The sequence below is a fragment of the Astatotilapia calliptera genome, chromosome 14 (genome assembly GCF_964374335.1).
Source record: "Astatotilapia calliptera chromosome 14, fAstCal68.1, whole genome shotgun sequence".
NCBI classification, from domain to species: domain Eukaryota; kingdom Metazoa; phylum Chordata; class Actinopteri; order Cichliformes; family Cichlidae; genus Astatotilapia; species Astatotilapia calliptera.
This window is the reverse complement of record NC_137435.1, coordinates 33759931-33779128: the sequence shown is the minus strand read 5'-3', so window position 1 is coordinate 33779128 and position 19198 is coordinate 33759931.

Below are 19198 nucleotides of genomic sequence, written 5' to 3'. Positions count from 1 at the left end.
AGCGACAGCCCGTAATTCTGTGTGCTCTGACCCTGACAGGCTGAAACATAAAACACTCTATTTAAAGCGCATAAGCGGGGTTTATAGCTATACATGTCAGCCTATAAGAGGCGTACGCACAGACACATACACGTGTTTCTACAGCGTATTGCTGTATTAGCAAGAGCATCATTTTTAGCCATATTTAGTCCTCATATGATCCCAAATACAAGCACACAGTTACTTTTATGTAACTGTGTGCTTGTATCCCTGTGTGTGTGTGGGCAAGGACGTCTGTTTAGTGAAGCAGATGGCGATGGAGCGAGGAAGAAAAGGGGGGGTATTTGGGATTCTTCTATGGAGAAGTTTATACTTTATGTCTCTCCAAATTGGAGCCTTTGGCAGTTTCCTGTCTCGCTCATACATACATGGCAGCAGATCAGTCTTGTTTCCTTTCAGACACTCCCTATTTCTGCCATTAGGTGCTGAAAACCACGACTCGAGAACGTTCCTATTTGCATGTGTCACTGCGCATGACCCGAACTGTGCGCGCACATACGTGTCATGTTCAGAGTTAGAAAGGGAAAGAGAGCGTTAAAGGAAAATGAGAGCGCAGAGAAGCGTGGTGCACTCAGGAGTCACTTTATGTCTCTCCAAGCTGGAACACTTGACTCCAGAACGTTGGCTTATTTTTCATGCCGCCAGTCTGCCAATTTAGATTATTATCTGACTGTACTTGGAAAGTGAGCATGCTTGGTCTTCCTCTGCCAGTCTGCTCTTACTGGGATGTGACGAGTGCTTCAGGATGCGTGTTGCTGCTTGTGACAGGGGGGTACATTGTCTGGGTCTGATTGTCCTTCCTCAGTGCAATCAAGAAGGCTTGATTTTAGGAGGCATATTTCCTGATGCAATCTATCTTTAACAATTGATCACACTAACTGTTTTACTTTGTCTTGAGATTTTGGTTTTCCATTCCTGCCCATTAATGTGTATGTAATTACACACATACCCAGCTTCCTGCAGCCCGATCGTGTGGCCTATTCTTGACATTTCCTCTGAGTTTTCTCGTGTCTTGCTTTAATGTATTCCGGTGTCCAGTAGGACGGCACAAAAGGAGCACACAGTGTGGGGCTGAGGCCTGTCCAAACAACTGGTGCAAAGATTAAGCACCTCTGAGGTTTGCTGTAGTTTTAACAAGAGAAAGCCTGCTAACAGTGAGTATTCCTCCTTAACATAAGGAATAAATCAGGCTTAGTGCGTGCTAAGGACATTTAGAGTCTTTTAGTATTTTACGGGATGACGTTTTTGGAAGAACTGGGATCTGTTTTCTTGTCAGAGATAATACATATTCTTGTTAGGTTAGGCATCTTATTTGGGTTGTTGGAACAAGTGGACATCGCCTATACTACTAGACAAAAGTGTGTATACATTTTACATACAGGACCCAGACCCAGGACTGTGTGTTTTTCTTTTGCACAAGAACATCTGCTATATTTTTCTGAAAACAGATGTTCTTGTAGGAAAACATGCCAGAAAGGTCAACAAAGTAAAGTAATGTTTATAGATCTGCAAACTGCAAACACGATAGGGTTGTTTTTTTGGGTTTTTTTTTACCATTTACCCAAAGTTTAAATGTAACTTGATGCTAGGAGGAAAGTAGTGTTGAGTCGATTCCTCTACGTAGGAGCTCACACACAAAAACAGCACATAGCACCGTTACACCCTGATGTACATTTCTACATCCTTGCAGCGAGGTGCTGAGTTAGACACTACAGTTTTAGCTGCTGTTAGGTTGCTCACTGTCCAAACATAACTACTTTAACAACAAACCCTTTTGTCTGGGGTTCACCTGGAAAAGCAGCAACCCTGGACATCATTCATTTACTGATTATTCTTGTGTATTAATAAACTATATAGGCTATCATGTAGAAAAACACAATTGAAATGTCTTTTTCTTATATTATATATTTTTATTATATTATAAAACTTGTTCTTTTCAGGGTATGACGGGAACCTCACAGAAAGAGCAGTTTTTTCTGGTCCACTTAAGATCAAAATGGGGTGTATGTGGCCCACAATGTAAAATCAGCCTATGGGGATTGATTCACTTTTGGAACCAGCCCCATGTGGCCACAGAAGGAACTGCAGAACTTTGCACCCATAATAATTTTCAGTCAGCTTCAGGGGGAAATCTATGTGGTAATTTACTACCTAGATGGAAAACCCTCTTAAGCCTATGCCATCCTTCAAGGTAACGTGACATGCACCTCCCAAGAAATGTAACTACACCTCAGGTCCATGCAGACAACAACGACTCTGATGGTTTCGAAGGTCGTGGCAAGAGGTTAGGAGGGATTTCTGGTTACATCTAAATCTTTCTGTTAGAGATATATGAATGAACTCATATATTCACGTCACATTCACTTTAGGCACACAAAGCACTTTTCATGATTTTAACTCCATAATTTTAAATCTTTTTCATAAGTTTAACAAAGTAGATACATAAATATGAACAGTTAAATATTTGTTGTCATGATTGCTGTTCAGTTGTAGAGAGGGTTATTACTTTGCATTTTGAAGTATACAGAGGATCTGTTGTCTCTGTGACTCAACACAGATCTAAGGGAGCAGAGTAGACAACCCCTTACTAATCTATGCAGGATGATCACAGAGTTCCTCTGACTTATAAAAGTAAGCTGACCATTTCTTAATACAGTTCAGAAAGTTAGTCAGAGGATTTGGATACATGGCTGGAGATTTCCTATTAAGCTTCACTAATCTGTGAAACCAAGCAGTGTGAAGATCTCAGCAGGACCACCCACTGCAGTGAGGACAGAAAGGCATATCTGTGCTGTGCTGCTATTTTTCTCATTCATGTGGGCTTGGTCACAAACAATGATAATTACACTGTCTAGATGTTTTTTAAAGACAACAAAGGTTAAAAGCAATGTAATTTTTTTTAAGCTATCTATCATTGCTGCAGTAAAAGTCAGCTTCTGGGTCAAGAAATAAAGGCTTCCTTGTAGAGGAGCCATTTTCAGCAGAGGTTCAACAACCTCAGAGGAAAAGCCAGTGTTGACAAGACACTATTACATATTTCAACAAGACATGGTGTGTTTTAAATAAGTGGAATGAATTTGCTTTCCTTTGACTGGAATAACTTGCTCACTTTTGGGGTTGTAGGGAAAAAAAAGAATAGGTTTGTTTAAAAAAATGTGTATATGATGTTTAAAAATATATTTTTAATCAGTGAGAAAGTATCCGAGAATTTTGCATTACATATTGATTCTTTTCTGTAACATGCACGTGTCAGTTAACAACGAGAGGAAAGGTTGATTCTTCTTCTTATCAGATTGGATAAAAACACAAAGATGCTGCGGACGTACATGGGAGTCTACTTATTACTTGCATGTTTGCACAGATACTGACTGATGCCGATGACAGCAAGGCCTGGCTTCTGTCAGCTACAAAATGGGCAGAGGTCAAGGTTCAGTCAGGAAGTTATAGAGTGATGCTGTCGGTGAGATGGAAGGACAAACACAGATGGAGAGTGAAGCAGATGAAAGGAGACAAGAGAGATTGATGGAGGGCTCTGATGCCGGCAGAAAAAAAACATAAAAGGCAAGACAGCAATTGGGGGAGACTTGACTTTAAATAAAGGAATATAGTGTGGAAAATAAAGGGTAGGTGATACAACACTGAATGGATTTACAGTTTGTTTTTCAGCAGGTTAACACCTTGTGGTGATCACAACAGAGAAATTAGTTGTTAGCATTAGCAGTTACTCTTAATAATAAAAGTTTTAAGTGATTTAGTGATTTGTATGTGCATGTGCAATTCACAGACACTTCCACCAACTCAAAACCATCACGACATATGACGGCTTTGTTGGCCAGTTACCTGTCACCCTGTACTCTCGGAGTCAGTCATTCAAAAAAACCTCTGAAATTTGTGCCATGCCAATAAATGAAAATCCCAATTTTACAGAGCATTTTATGGTTTGTAGTTACTGTAGTGGTTGAGATAGTAGAACATTGGTGCAGTGGAACCTCAGTCCAGAGTAGTTTGGAGTAATAATTTACCACTGAACTGAAGCATACTATGGTAGTAGCACAGTAGTATGCTCATACTGTACTAGGCTATAAAAATGCATTAGGGTTGATAACGTTTGGAAAACATGTGAACATCTTTTGGAATCTGATGAATTGTTCAGTTCTAAGCTGCAGCCTTGAGACATTTTTAATGATGTGTAAATGTAAATTTGTACAGCCTTTAACTAACAATATTTTCCATAAGATCTTGACGTACATGAGCTCAATATCAAGTCTCGGTGAAATAGCTGTATCTACTACTGCATGAATGGGCTCGGCTCAGCAAACAGGTGTCTTGCTCACCTCTTAAAAGATTAGCAGCTACCACATTTAATCCAACGATGGACATTTATATTCATATGTCTTCCACAGCATGTCTTTTATCCTGTCTTAACTATGTATTAACAGACCTCTCTGCATTGAATTGTACATGCTATTAACCTCTGTCTCAAGGGAGTTTTTCCTTCCCACTGTCACCAAAGTGCTTGCTCATAGGGGGTCATATGATTTTGAATTTGGATTGCTAACTTAAAACGCAAAGATGAGAAAATAATTTGTTGTTTCCAGTTTGAGATTGTAACCCCAATGTTTGGCTTGGTTATTATTATTTTATTATTATTTTAAAAATATTTTTTTGTTTTTTGTGTGTCAGAAATGAGCTTCCATAAAACAAACTTGGGGTTTTGCTTATTTACATCTTTTTCGAATAGCTGCAGGATACGTTGAGCGAACATGTAGCGGCTGCATATTAACATGTTCAGGTTTTTGTTTATTATGTACAGAAACAGTCCTCTCTGAGAGAGTTTTTTTTCTCTGCTCACCTGCAAACATTGTCTATTTTGTTATGTATGGTAATTATTTTTGTAAAATGTAACTCATGGGAAATTGAACAAATGATGTGGAAAAACTATGGATAAATAAATGTTTTGAATCTCATATTTAGTTGATGAAGCATGGTTTGTACACTTTAAGTTGACTTTTAAGCAGATACACAGCCTGCCAGTGTTACCTATTATAAATAGATCATGGGTAGGTTCATGTGTATCACTGAACAAGTTCCACATGCATGGTGTTAAATTATTTAATTATTAATAATTTAATCAAGTGACGGGAAATGTAAAAAAGAATGAAAGAAAAAGTGATTAGGCAAGCAACTTGTCAAGAGCAGTGATTTAAATGTAAGTATAATTACCCAGCAGTGATTTTTATGGGATGTGAATAGTTGTAATGTGCCATGGGGTTTCACCATATGTGGCAGAGAATATGGGAGCGTCGTGCTGCTCGCTGCCTTGTGTACCACACACAAACAAAACTGGATTCATGAGAAATAGGCCGCCATAATCAATCATCTTCAAACTTTTATTTACAAGGAAACAGCGTGTGTGACAAGCAAGATCAGCCAGCTGTTGGAGGAGAACACACACACACACAAACGCAGACGTGCACTCACACGTGCATTAGAAAAGGCACATTCACACTGGCCAATTTTATACCATTCACATACCCAAACCTTAAAAGCACACTCGCAACAGGCAAACAAACCATCAGCAGCACTCATTGCCAATGAAGTGTGGTATTTCCTGCCCTGCTGACACATATTCACGACGCACACACACTCTCCCCACACCGACTTCCCTTAACAAATGTTCAGAGCAGGCCCCTAGATGTATACAGTAGTGCTAACAGTAAGGGCTTGTTGATTTAACACTTGAGGGAAAAAAGCAGAGACATGAATGTTATTCTTAGCTTTCCTCAACGATAATAGATACATATATAGAGTGGGAGGGAAAAGTGATCTGCTAAGGTGTATTTTAAATTTGATATGACTCAAGGGGATGTGATACAAGAGGCAAAATGTAGATTAACTCAAGTAAATATACAGAGGTGGACAAGTTTCCAATCTCAGAAAGGGATTGTTACCCTTTGTTATGTTTACATTGGCTTTACTTCCTTGTAACGCTGCGTAAAAAGTACTGTCGACACCAATCCCAGCTTTAAAGCGTATGAGAATTCACATTTAACCATGTTTTACAGCTGTGGGAATCCAAACAGAAGCAATCCATCATTTTTCCGTCACGGATGTTTAATGGATTTAAATTCATGTTTTTAAGAGACGTTTTTACTATAAAGGCGACAAAATTATGTTTTGTTTTGTTTTTTTACCAGACCATTAGGTTTTACACTTTGATTCAGAAAAGATGAACTCATGATCATTTGAAGAATCTATGTGCCGGTTTTCTTGTTTTGTTTTCTTTTTCTTTCGTTTAAAGAATCTTTAACGTCAGGTCTCTTCTCCGCCTACCAAACTGCATTTTGCAGTTTAAAGGAGAGCAGTTATTCCTTTTCACAAAGGCAAACAGTTACGTTGTAAAAGACATGTTCAAGGTTTAAAACTGCACAAGCCAGTGCTTTTCACTGTACAACACGGGTACACCAAAGGACAACACATCTATTTTTATTTATCTATTTATTATTCAGGTGTCGTCAGGTTTAACCCATCTAGTGTTACATTTGTATGTATTTACTATACCTTTTGTTAGGCTATATGTTGCTCACATCACATTATCAGGTAATTCCAAACACTCTAACAAACCATCTTACCACTTTTTAGATCCAGGGCTTGTCTTCTTTCAGATGAAACTGGTTGTTAGTTTTGGTTTGTTGTTTTGAAAGCAGGAAAAACATTATATATGTATATGTAGCAGTATCTTCGTTCCATATATAATTCAAAATATAGCAAAAATAGAATTTTTCATGAGCTACATGTCTGTCACACACACCCAAAAAGACAAAGGTGCAGGAAGAATAAAAGTTTTATAAACAAAGTAGTAGCTTACAACAAGATGATTTACAGTAGCAGAATTCATATATGCATACATGCAAATGTGGAATACACATCCATGAATGTAAAGATATGTAGTTTAAATTCTGAGTTTAACACTGTTCCAGAGCATTGTTTTTGAACGTAGCAGTCCATAGAAAGAGCTGAAAGTTAGAGTTCTTTTTCTAACTTCGCTCGGTGTTTCACTATGGGAATCGCCTCGGCGTGACCAACTACGGAAGCTCCAATGACACCACGTCTGTCTATGACAGACCTGTCGAGCCGTGCTCAGGGCTCCGCCCCCTCGAACTAACACGGCCGACCAGCTCCTCCTAACTCATTCTCGCTTTCTTCCCGTGAGAAACTACTTTGAGCTCCCTCAGCGCATCCAGGCTAACTTGATTAGCTGCTTAACAGTTCTCAGGCGTCCCGTGTAGGAGTACGTCGCCGAACGCAGTTTTTCCGGTTCCAGTTTGGATCGTGCTGAGTAAGTCCTTCGAAAGAAGCGTACTTAGAGTTGCACTGTGGAACAGCAACCGCGTCAGGCGAGCTGTCCCAGCGGTTCCTGGTTTTAGTTAGCGAGGTAGCCGACGTTGTGTGACTCGGGCTAACGCGTTACGGCGAGCTGTTCGTTCAGTGTCCGGCTAGCATTAACTTGTTAGCAGGCCACGAACCACATTAGCGTCTCACTAGCATTAGCTTGTTGGTCGACGTAGGGTTCGGTTAGCATTAAGTTGCTAACGATATTGGCTAGCGGAGTGCAGCTAACGTGTCACGACGAGCTGACTCCCGCCGCGACTAGATCGGATTTAACACCCGCTGCTAGTCCTAGCTACTTACGGGCTAACGTGTCGAGACGAGCCTGGTGTAGCCTAGTCTCACCCCTTTCCGCTAAACATGTCTACGGCTCCTACTCCCGCCAAAAGGTCGGAGCCGAAGGCTAAAGAGGCTGCATCCCGCCCGTGCCCCGCATCATGCGGTGCCACCATCTCGGGCAGGGACCCTCATCCAATGTGCATCGTCTGTATGGGTGCCAAGCATGCTCAGGCTTCACTGGCGGACCCTCAGGGATGCCCACACTGTGCTTTGATGCCAGAGAAAGTCCTGGAAAGGAGGCTGAGAGTAGCAGTAACGAACAGTCAGGACCCCTGCCTGTCGGCTGCTACTGCTACGAGCGATATCCGTCATCCGCGAGCCTCCACAAGCTGGGCGGACATGATGGAAGAAGAGTCCCCGCTCATGCCCCCATCGTTCGAGGACCTCCTCGATCAAAACGTGGGCAAGCCGGGTGGCGAGGACGCGGAGGGCGATGCCAACTCCGACCTCCTCGACCTGGAGGACATGGATGAGGAACAGGAGGATGACTCTACCTTTCCTCCCCAGCAGTCCAGGCCACCGAGTGGGGCTGAAGTTGCACCCCTGGTGGACAGCAATTTGTACGAGGTCTGTAAACGGGCTGCTGCCAAGCTAGGCATCCCATGGCCAGCCGCCCAGGATGCCGAAGGGGCAGAACGTGACTTGTATGACGGCAAGAGGCTCCCACCAGCCTTGCCGCCATCAAAGCAGCTTCTGCCAGCAGTCCCAGCCTGCATGAAAGAAATGAGTCGCTATTGGTCAAGCCCTTTTAAAAGCAAGCTTCCGACCAAGGGCTGCTCTAAGCTTGAGATCCAGGGGATGGGTGAACTGGGGCTGACTGAACCCCCAGCAGTGGAGCCTTCAGTGGCGTATCACCTTCACCCTAACCGCAGGGCAATCTCAGCTTCTTCTAGCATTTCTTTGCCCAACAAGATAGATCGCCTCACGGCATCTATTTATCAAAGGACATACAAATATGCTGCACAGTCAGTGTGCTCGCTTAATGCAGTCACACTGCTATCAGCATATCAGGCAGAAATTCTGGAAGACATGGGCCGTCAGCTTGACTCGGGTTCCCCGAACCCAGCCCTCTGGGATGAAATCTGCGTGGTTAATGATCTCATTCTTCGCTCCTCCAGGGGAGCAGTCCAAGGGTGTGGTCGCGTTATGGGCCTTGCAGTCTCGGGTGAGAGAGCCTTGTGGCTAAACCTGTCAGGCCTGGGTGATGCTCAGAAGGCTGAGGTCATGGATGCAGCCTATGACCCAACCAAGGGTCTCTTTGGCCCAGCCCTGGAGAGAATGAGAGAAACAAGCACCCGCAGAAAGCAGGAGGGTGAAGCATTCAATCTCTGCTTACCCAGAAAACCTAACTCTCAGCCCCAGCAGGTGCCAAGAGCTGGCTTTGCAGCAACAGCAGCAGCTGCGAGAGGGAGACAGAGTGGGGTCAGAATGCAGAGAGGAGCAGGAGGCCAGCAGGGTGCCCACCAGGCCAAGGTAGAGAACCGAAGACCTTGGGGCAAGCATTCCTTTGCAGCAGTTGCTGCAAAGAACAAGCCGTCACACCCCGGAGAGGGGAAAAAGAAGCGGTCAGCCTAGCACACCTGCAGCATTCTGTGTCACCCCTCTTTTCTTCCCCAAAGAGAAGGAAGGTGTTAGAAGGGGTAACCAAATCACTCCAAAGTTCAGGGTCTCCGGAAGTTTCCAGTTCACCAGGAGCACCCTCTCAGTCTCCTCCTCCAGTTCAGGGAGGACAGACTTGTGGACAAATGGCGCAGTGTCACCAAACACTTCTAAACACTGTCTGTGTCACCAAGCACTGCCCAGAGTCACCAGACACTTCACTGTGGTTTGAGGGTAACAAAAGAAATAAAACGTGCATCTCTGCAGCCAGGCAGTTTGCCAAGGGCAGAATGTCCCCCCAGTTTCAAAATAAAAACAAAAGAAAATCACTGCAATTTGTCTTTGTTCCCAGCGGGGGGAGCTCACGCTCTTCCCGAGGGGGAGAGCCCCAACTCCTTCCGGGAGACAGGGGTGACGTCACGCTACCGCTTCTTCAGAGGCCCGCTCGCAGCGCGGCTGGAGCAGTGGCGCGCATGCGCAGTTCATCCCTGGGTCTTGTCAACCATGGTTACAGACTACAGTTTGCGGCAAAACCACCGAGATTCGGCGGAGTGTTAGCTTCTGTGGCCAGTCGCGATTCAGCGAATGTGCTGGAGGAGGAAATAAAAATAATAATAATGGATACTTTATTGATCCCCATGGGGAAATTACTTGTTTTTCTCTGCATTTGACCCATTCACTCAGTGAAGCAGTGGGCAGCCCACTAAGCAGGCGCCCGGGGAGCAGTGTGTAGGGACGGTACCTTGCTCAGGGGTACCTCAGGGTAGCCGTTAAGTGGATTCGAACCGCCGACCTTCCGATCATGGGGCGACCACTTTACCTACTGAGCTATCCCTGCCCCTAAATATCCTCCCTGTTACACAAACAGGCGATCGGAGCGGTTCCGAGCGAAGAAGCTCAGCAGGGCTTTTACTCCCGCTATTTCCCCATCCCGAAAAAGGACGGAACGTCGCTCCGTCCTATTCTGGATCTGCGTGTGTTAAACAAGCATTTGAGAAAGTACACGTTCAGAATGCTCACACACAAGACGCTTTGTCGCTCAATTCACACAGGCGATTGGTTTGTTACAATCGACCTATCAGACGCATATTTTCACATCGCCATTTATCCTCCACACAGGAAATATCTCAGGTTCGCTTATCAGAGCGTAGCGTACGAGTTTCAAACTATCCCATTCGGGCTATCCTTAGCTCCGAGGGTGTTCAGCAAATGTGTGGAGGCAGCGCTGTCTCCGTTAAGGAACAGCGGCATCAGAATATTTTCTTACATAGACGATTATCTAATATGCTCACGATCGCGCGAGCAGGCGATCAAAGACTCCGAGGTGGTGGTGAATCACCTCACGGAGCTTGGGTTCACTATCAACCTGGAAAAGAGCCACTTGGAACCCGCACAGTTTACAGAGTATCTGGGGCTCAGAATAGAATCGTATCGCACTTTCAGAGCGGAGGATCGCATCCTTCACTCACTGTCTTTCCCGTTTTCAGCTGGGGAAAGTCGTGCGGTTCCGACTCTGTCTCCGCCTCCTCGGCCTCATGGCCTCGGTGATATCGGTGGTACACTTGGGGCTGCTTATGATGAGAGATTTTCAGCGGTGGGTCGCTTCTCTGCAGCTGTGCCCTCGCCGACATCTCAGTCGTGGTGTAAAAATAACGCAGCCGTGTATTGCGGCTCTCCGGCCCTGGAGGAGCCCGACAGCTCTCGCGGCGGGGGTACCGCTCGGGGCAGTATCATCCAGGGTGACGCTGACCACAGATGCATCCCTGTCAGGTTGGGGTGCAACTATGATGGGCAGAGCAGTGAATGGCGTTTGGTCACAGAGACTCACTCTGAATCACATAAATGTGCTGGAGCTCCGCGCGGTGCTCCTAGCCTTACGGCATTTTCTGCCGTATCTCCGGGGTCAACATGTTTTAGTGAAAACAGACCACTCCACTGTAGTTGCTTATATCAACCGCCAGGGCGGCACCCGTTCCCGGCAGCTACACAGGTTAGCCAGGGAAATAATTATGTGGAGCAGCACTCGGCTCCTCTCCCTTCGGGCAACTCACGTGCCAGGAATTCTGAACAGAGGGGCGGACCTCCTGTCCAGAGGAAATCCACTGTTCGGAGAATGGAGGCTTCACCCACAGGTGGTGGAGCAGATTTGGCAGAGATACGGCCGGGCTGCCGTAGATCTCTTCGCCTCGCGAGAAAACACACAGTGCCCCCTGTTTTTCTCCCTGTCAGACGCACACGCGCCACTGGGCGTGGATGCGCTGGCCCATCCTTGGCCAAAAACTCTGCTGTATGCTTTCCCTCCCCTCAGCCTGATCTCCCCAACACTGATCAGAGTGAGGGATCAGGGGCTATCTCTGATTTTAATAGCTCCACGGTGGCCATCTAAACACTGGATAGCAGAAATCATCCAGCTTCTGGTGGACGAGCCATGGCTACTCCCCATCCGCAGGGACCTTCTGTCTCAGGCGCGGGGGGAGATATACCATCCCCATCCAGACCAGGTTGCTCTCTGGGCCTGGCCCGTGAAAGGTGGAATTTGAAGGCAGCAGGCATGCCTCCGAAGGTTATTGAAACCATTCAGAATGCCAGAGCCTCCTCCACCCATTCCATTTACAGCAGTAAATGGCGTGTTTTTGAGGAGTGGTGCCATGAAAAGCAGATTATCCCTTTTCAGTGTTCAGTGGTGGAGCTGTTGTGTTTTCTTCAAGACTTGCTGGACAAAAGGAAAGCTTTTTCCACTATAAAGGTCTATTTAGCAGCTATTTCAGCCTGCCACGTGGGGTTTGGTGATAAACCTGCTGGGCAGCACCCCCTTGTAGGTCGCTTCATGAGAGGAGCGCGTCGAACGCTCCCAGTTTCTAGACCACTGGTCCCTTTATGGGATCTGTCAGTCGTTTTAGACGCCCTCTCCCACCACCCCTTTGAGCCTATTGGGGCAGTGGGGTTGAAGTTTCTCTCTCTTAAAACCACTCTGCTGTTGGCTCTAACCACAGCCAAGCGAGTTAGTGAATTACAGGCTCTGTCTATTTACCCCTCTTGTCTACAGTTGGCCCCGGGACTCACTAAAGCACTCCTGAGGCCTAACCCAGCCTTTGTCCCTAAAGTGTTGGAAACATCATACAGGTGCCCTACAGTAGAGCTCCTAGCTTTTCACCCCCCTCCATTCTCTTCCGAGGGAGCAGAGGATGAACACTTTGTGCCCTGTCCGGGCCTTGGGGACTTATGTTGACAGAACAGCTGGATTCAGGAAGTCGGATCAGCTGTTTGTTTCCTGGGCCTCCCCTCACAAGGGCAGGCCCGTATCACGCCAGAGACTAGCTCATTGGATTGTAGAGGCCTTAGCTCTGGCTTATAGCTGTAAGGGCTTGCAGGCCCCCCCGGGACTCCGAGCACACTCCACTAGGGGTGTGGCCACATCCTGGGCGTTGTTCAGAGGTGTATCAGTCCAGGATATTTGTGCGGCAGCAAGCTGGGCTACGCCGCACACGTTTGTCCGGTTTTATCGGCTGGATGTTGCACAGTCATCCCTGGCTCAGACGGTGCTGGATTCTGGTGCCTCAGGTTCGACCTGAGATCCTGGAGTAGCACTGGAGAGTAGCTTCGGGAGCTGGCGCAATCCGGGAGTGGGCCATATCTCCCATAGTGAAACACCGAGCAAAGTTAGAAAAAGAACGTTGGGTTACTTAACGTAATCCCTGGTTCTTTGATAACAGAGTGAGGTGTTTCACCAACACTTCCCTCCTTGCTTAGGCACGGAAAGAAATCTGCTTGGAATGAGTTAGGAGGAGCTGGTCGGCCGTGTTAGTACGAGGGGGCGGAGCCCTGAGCACGGCTCGACAGGTCTGTCATAGACAGACGTGGTGTCATTGGAGCTTCCGTAGTTGGTCACGCCGAGGCGATTCCCATAGTGAAACACCTCACTCTGTTATCAAAGAACCAGGGATTACGTTAAGTAACCCAACGTTTTAACTCTATTGCATGATGTGAAAACACTGACTCTTGGAATATATCAAGGATATGTTAGATGTCACAAACTGAAGCAAATAAATGGAACATTACATATGAATTCAATAAATAAAATCAAGCCCAATGGACTAGCCAAGGCTTTGAAGGCCAGAACAGTTTATCAAACTACCAACTGTCAGTTTGTCAGATTTTTAAGACATGTACACACAAGCTAAGACACTTCTGTCAGTGCAAACTCATTTCTCAGAGATGAAGCCAAGAACAACAAGCATCTCTGATGACTTCAGAGGGGCTGCTTATCACATGCCATTCCTCACACTGATCCCATGTCAAGCATAACTAAATATAGTGTGAATCAATAGCCATCATTAACAGTAACCTTATCTACTGAGCCCGGACATTCATACAGTAAATCCACTCCACGTGACACGTCAAGACACGGACCAAAACACAGGCTCATCTCTCAGCAGCTGCCAGCACATGATGATGACGGGAGATGAATCCGTGTAAAAGGTTGTTCAACCACCAGCCTCTTATTACTTCTATTAAACAGAACATGAAACCAGGTGATTACCTGCCACGCTGAAGCAATAAACGCTCCTCGAGTGGATCATAGAATTATTCGCCTTTAATGGAGGGCATCGTGAATGCAAATGGAGGGCAGTTTTGCTAATTGTCGCTGTCAGGCAAGAAGTTTGCATCCTCTAAACTGTCGACCTTTTAGCCCGAATCCAGTTCGTTTAATGGATTTTAAAGGTTTCGCAAGGCTGTCAGGTTGAGGTCATTTTCTCGACCTTTTGCAAAATCCTTGTACAGTTAAAAGCAAAATGGAAGTTTGGGTCATCAAACACAGATTGCAAGCAATTGGCAGTTCTAGTGTTAAACAGATGTGCTATGTGAAAATTCACATTCCACACCGTCTTTAAAAAGGACTTGTTACGTTCCCCTGAGGGGTCTAGGCGGTGAGGGGAGAGTAACAAAAAGTGACCGGGTTAGAAAAAGGAGTCAAGGAGGCAAAAGGGTTAAATTAAAGAGTTTTATTAAAGTAGCTCAACTAAGAGAGACGGACAAGCCGCTATCACCATTTAAGAAAAACAAACAAAACTCAGGCGTTGGTCAATAAAGCAAAGTCAAAAGGAAAGCGCAGCTCACTAGCTGGAAACCACAAACACAGCTCACTAGCTGCAGTCACCACAAAACACAGACAGCTCACTAGCTGCAAACACCACAAAACACACACAGCTCACTAGCTGCAAACACCACACAAAATGGCACTCTGGCCCAGAGCTCACCTTTCCCTGGGCTTAAATACTTTTAATTACTGATGTGAGTCAGCTGTGTAACAGGGAAAGGTGGCACCTCAGGCAGAAGAGGTGGTGGGACACGCCCACACAGGCACCTTCAGGAGGAGGCCCTGCTAGGGCCGTAACACCCCCTCCCATAAATACAAACCCGTGGTTTGTCAAATTATCTCGATAACCAATATGATTAATCAAGTCCGTAACCATTGCATCACCAAATTGCAGGTTTTCCACCTACCAAACCCCATAGCAACGGTTAGGCATTGTCAGCGGAAGCTGCCAACCCCATCTCAATGGGTTCAAAATACTTACTGAAGGTGGCCCCAGACCCTCAAAACAATGTCTCATGTGATGGCTAGGGCTTTTTTGAGCCATCACATGTGGAGAACACAGGCAGTCAGAAGACCTTTCTGCAACACTTTGCAGACGATTCCTCAAGTCACCGGTACAGGCATGTTTGTTAGCCAGGGTTGCGGGTCTTACTGGTGGTTTTATACATAGCCTGTCCCCCTGCAGGTCATTTTGGGGACCTGGGAAATCGTCAACCAGCGGCCACTCAGGGTTAATTGATCCCTTACACTGACCACAGGAGCCCCTTAAACAACTACGCCCCAAGTGTGGTCCTTTGCTGGGCCTGACAACCTTGTTAGTTTGAGAACCATGAGTGACTGTTTTCAAATCAGGCCTTCTTCCCTTTCGATACGCTTCCCGCTTAAGTGCCAGTTTCACACAATCAGCAACCACATGGCCAGGCTTGTGGCAGAAGAAACACAATTTTGCTTTGGAACTTGAAACCACCACTTTTTCAGCCTCGTTAGCTGGCTCCCTCCTAGCTCTCCAAGATGTACTGTAGTGAGAAGGGATGTCACATTCTACAGCATTTGTTTTATGAGTTAGGGTAAACTCATCTGCCAGTATGGCAGCCTGCTGTAAAGTGGAAACCCTCTGCTCGCTTAAATAAAGAGCAATGCACTTAGGAACAGAGTTTTTAAAATCCTCCACAAGCATGAGCTCACGTAACGACCCAAAATTGTGAACCTGGCTTGCAGAGCACCACCTACCAAAAAGCTTTGCCTTCTCCCGAGCAAAGTCAAGGTAGGACTGACCCTGTGCCAACTCCAAACCTCGAAAGTTCTGCCTATAGGCCTCAGGCACAAGTTCATAGGCTTGGAGGACGGCACTTTTAATCTTTTCATAAACTAGGCTGTCCTGCCTAGACAGACCAGAGCAAACTTCCTGAGCCTTACCTGTGAATTTACACAGCAACATCACCCCCCACACGTCTTCAGGCCACTGTAATGCAGTTGCTATGCTTTCAAACACACTGAAGAAGCTCTCAACACTGGATTCACAGAAAACGGGAACCAGGTGGATGTTACTGCTTACAAACGAGCTTCTAGACACCTGTGCACTGATGGCTTCATCAGCCATTTTGGGGGCCGGAGAAGGGTTAGAAAACACCCTAATTAGGACACTACCACACCCGTCTGCCAACTCACTCAGAAACTACACAACTTAGTTTAGCTGACCAACTGACCTCTTACAGCATACACAATAAACAAACACAACTTACCCAGTTCCTAAGCACAACAACCTTTACCTACCTGTCTTCTGGAGCGTGCTGGGCTCGAGGCGACTTGAAAGGCAGAACTTCAGCGACCGGGGCCCTGAATTGCCTACCCCCAACAGGGAACTAATCCCCGCCCAGGATTACTCCGAAAATAAAAAAGGCAAAACAACAAAAGAGTGCCCGAAGGAAGAACTTAAAACAAAGCTCAGCTGGACACTCACCTAACTAAACTGGGAAGTTGAACCTCTAAAGGTAAAAAACAGCCAGATAATCAAAAACCAATTCCAACTCAAAACTCCCTTTTCAACGATCCCGGACGAGCCCCCACTTGTTACGTTCCCCTGAGGGGTCTAGGCGGGGAGGGGGAAGTAACAAAAGTGACCGGGTCAGAAAAAGGAGTCAGGGAGGCAAAACAGTTAAATAAAACAGTTTTATTGAAGTAATTCAACTAAAAGAGACGGACAAGCCGCTATCACCATTTAAGAAAAACAAACAAAACTCAGGCGTTGGTCAATAAAGCAAAGTCAAAAGGAAAGCGCAGCTCACTAGCTGGAAACCACAAACACAGCTCACTAGCTGCAGTCACCACAAAACACAGACAGCTCACTAGCTGCAAACACCACAAAACACACACAGCTCACTAGCTGCAAACACCACACAAAATGGCACTCTGGCCCAGAGCTCACCTTTCCCTGGGCTTAAATACTTTTAATTACTGATGTGAGTCAGCTGTGTAACAGGGAAAGGTGGCACCTCAGGCAGAAGAGGTGGTGGGACACGCCCACACAGGCACCTTCAGGAGGAGGCCCTGCTAGGGCCGTAACAGACTAAATTAGCTATAAGGACAAAACCAATTGTTTGACCATGTCGGAAACATGTATTTCTGCTGTGATGCAAGTCATCACTGGCGATGACCCCAAATTTAGCACCAAGCCTAACTGTAACCTTATGGTAATCGGAAGTAGTCAAGATCACAGGGTCAACAAAGGGGGTTAAAATTTGCCACAATATAAAATATAAAACTTACTGAATATTTGTCACGTAAAATGACGGACATTAATCAATCGGTCAGAAGATCCAAACATGGATCTTCTATGAAAGCAAGGTCAGACTTCGTGGACTGATGAAAGGGTGAATGGGCAATCAAAATCGCCAGATTGTGTCCCATATGGTATATTTTTAGTCATACATTGTGGTAGTTAGTCTTTCAACTAGCATAGGACTCTGTTTGATAGGCTTATCATATTGCAGTTTCCGCTCTCTCTATCATTATTCTTTAGAGCAACGAAAGTGCTGTCATCAAAGTGTGTTTTCTCATCAAGCAACAATTTTGTAGCATTGCAATGTCTCATTCTTCAGCCACCTGTGGCTCTTTAACCTTATTTCTCTCTTGCTTATTAACATCGGAGTTTATTTGGATTGTTTGTGCTGTACAAAAGCTCCATATGCAGAGCAGCAGGCTGCTAAAAGGTATTTTCTGGCAGAAGAACAATTGCGTAGAAGCGAGGAATACATTGGCCCAAATGCATATGCTACGGAAAGAGCTTTGGCATGGATTTGTGGTACACAAACACAATCATGACTGCAGATTGGCACAGGGGATGTCGTGGACACACGCGCCTCCTCTCTCACATACACATATGATTTCCCCCCAGATTCCTTGTCCTCTGCAGTCAGAACACATGTCATTTGTATGCCGCCCCTCCAGCCCGCTGACAGAACGCCGTTTGGAAACACTCATCTCCTGATCACATCCCTGCTCTGCTCCCTGTTATTCCCAGACAGGTGTCCCTGCTCAAATGCACACACATCGAGACCCGCAGACTCACACATAATTCGATACGGCACACTCACAGACTCAAACGGAATACAATTAAAAAAACAAAGACTTATGCATAAAACAAACTCAAATATACATAATCAAATTAATCTCACACATTTACAGCCCTTCTCTGCAGCAGACAGACAACTAATGTTTAATATCTAATGTGTTTCTTCTTTATTAACATGTACACAGGTAGAGGGATGCCCAGCCATACTGACTAATGTCCTCCCCCTGCTGTGTTAGCAGTGCACTTGTTTTGTGTCTATGCAGTTGTATGCACATTGCACAAATTTGTTGGTGTATCAAATCATGCTTTCAGTGAGTATTTCATATATTTGTAGTTTTACATATTTATAAAACTAAGAATATTAAAATATAAATATGCTATATACTATGTTCAGCACATGGGTCTATACTTTCAAAGGTTCAGGTTTGGTATTGTGGGCAGGTTTCAGTTTATGCTAGCTCACAGACACAGCTATCTGCTAACATACAAGTAAATAACAATTATTGTAGTCTTGTTTGATGTGCTATACGGTAAAAAATCCTATTAGTTATATTCTGCATTAAAAATGCTCCGGAAGTCAGTGTTTCAAATTGACTGCTGCTCACCTGACTCTAGAAGTGGCGGCTCTACTCCGACACTACGAACTTGAAGAATACAATTTAAAGAAGCAAGTGGTAATAAAATTGCACATCCCTATGCAGTTGCTATAGAGTCAAAGCTGTTTATGATAACAGGCTGTAAACATGTTTATTTCTGTAACACTGAATCTTCAACGTAGCTGACTCTCTTTTGGAGCCAGAGCCAAATGGCCACTAGAGGAACTGCAGTGTTTGGCACTGTTGTTTTAGCTTTCAAAATCTGCCCTGGAGGTAGCCACTCGTTGCATTCCTGATTTAGAAATGAGCTGTGTGTGAATACAAAGAAAGTTTGTGTGTGTGGTGTGTGTGTGTGTGGTGTGTGTGTGTGTGGCGGTTCCCTTTCATCTGCCGGGAGCCGGGTTAATGTGCGTGACTGCTTCTTCTCCAGGTCACAGGAGAATGGTGCCTGGGTGATATGGTGATACGTGTATAAGTGTCCCATACAATCTCCCTACCCATATGGAGATTACCACACACAAATGCACACACACCAAACAGCAATGGCGTAATTAATAGCCTCTCTAC